At 34.7% G+C, this 1,489-nt stretch overlaps 1 protein-coding gene across 1 annotated transcript in view; it reads right to left on the reverse strand.

Moving 5' to 3' along the window:
• LOC107579788 (kelch-like protein 24) overlaps nucleotides 1-393 on the reverse strand; it is a gene marked incomplete at its 3' end in the record, with an annotated part of 2,163 nt that extends 1,770 nt beyond the window's left edge. Inside the window, exon 1 of the mRNA XM_016265583.1 lies at nucleotides 182-393. The remainder of the gene's footprint in view (nucleotides 1-181) is intronic.
• Between the last annotated feature and the right edge of the window lie 1,096 nt (nucleotides 394-1,489).

Raw genomic sequence — 1,489 nt, forward strand, 5'->3', positions numbered from 1 at the left:
TTTTTTTAAATAAATAAATTATATATATCACATGTAGACATATACGAATTCCTAGACTGTTAATGCGCCATAAACAAACATGACAATAACATGGTAGCGTTAATGCATTCAGTGTATCTCAATAAATCGTATCTCAATCATTAAATTTGTTCAGATAAAAGTTCTGCATTATTTTTCTCACCTTATTCCCAGGAGACCAACTTGCTGAAATACATCAAACATAATAGGCTAGCTAGGGTTAAAAATCCTTAAAAGCAAATGCGAACAAACAAATTCACTTGATTCTAAAAAAAAAAAAAGAGAGAGAGAGAGGGAGAGATCCATAAGCGTGAGCACTTGTGTTGTCACTGTGAAGTTTTCTTTGTTATCGTCCGTTTCATAATCGCTCTCTGCGTGTTCTGGCACAAAGAATGCACACACTGGCTTTGAGCTTCTGTTTTGTCAGCTGTTCTGCAGGGCGTTCAAGGGAAATGTAGTTCTGTCGACGAAACACCACTCCCTCAGCGCAGAAAAAGAACATCATATCCCAGAATTCCTTGCGGGAGAATTTCCATGTGGCTGGCCGTTGTTTGCAAACAAAAACTCGATTGAACGAAGACTGTTTGTGTCATACTGCTGTCACGGCAAATTTTAACAGATTTTCAAACACCCAAAGCCAATAATGTCGTTTGACGTTATTATTTATTTTATTTAGTTAATGCAAGAGCAAAAAATTTAGATTAGAATGTATGCCTTGGATGTCTACAGTGTGTTTTGTACGGTACAAAAAAGGCTGGTGTTGATACTGCTTTCTTTTCCTTGTGTAACTGTATAACTAAACCCGCCTTGATTTAAAAACAAAACAAAACAATACAAAAAATAAAAAATAAAAAAATTGAGAAACGGACAAACCCGTGACGCATAACTAGAAACTTAATCTCCCTTGTGTGATCAGAAGCTTACATAATTGTAGTATTATTTGTGAATGATCAAATTGAAATGAATTAACAGGTATATTTAGTAAAAAACGGCTTTATTTTGTATAATAATTTAAAAACTCGCCAAGATGAAACTACAAGAAATCATCCTTATTAAAAAGGCGCCAATAGCGCCATCTTGTGGTTATTTTAACTGTCCTGCCGGTGTTTCGCGCGCATTATTTTCAGGCATAACTTAATAGCAAGTCCCAACAGATTCGAAACACATTACAATAATATATTACACATATTACAATAATAATGGTGAATAATAGGTATTCTTGGATCAGGTTTCCATTAGAACCTTAATATTTGCAGCAGCGTGACATTTGTAAACGTTTTTATCAGACGAACACATCTTAGGAGAGGGAGCACAGTGTTTTACTTAAACTTCAGTGGTAAGTTTTATTCCTTTTTCCCCCCAGGAATCTTTTAAATAACGCTAATGTGTATAATAAACATTTTAACATATAGGTGCTCGGTTTATCACCCTTAAAGGGGTCATATGATGCGATTTAAATTTTTCCTTTCTC

Source organism: Sinocyclocheilus grahami, unplaced genomic scaffold (assembly GCF_001515645.1).
Source record: "Sinocyclocheilus grahami isolate Dianchi unplaced genomic scaffold, SAMN03320097.WGS_v1.1 scaffold20223.1, whole genome shotgun sequence".
In the NCBI taxonomy this organism is placed as follows: Eukaryota; Metazoa; Chordata; class Actinopteri; order Cypriniformes; family Cyprinidae; genus Sinocyclocheilus; species Sinocyclocheilus grahami.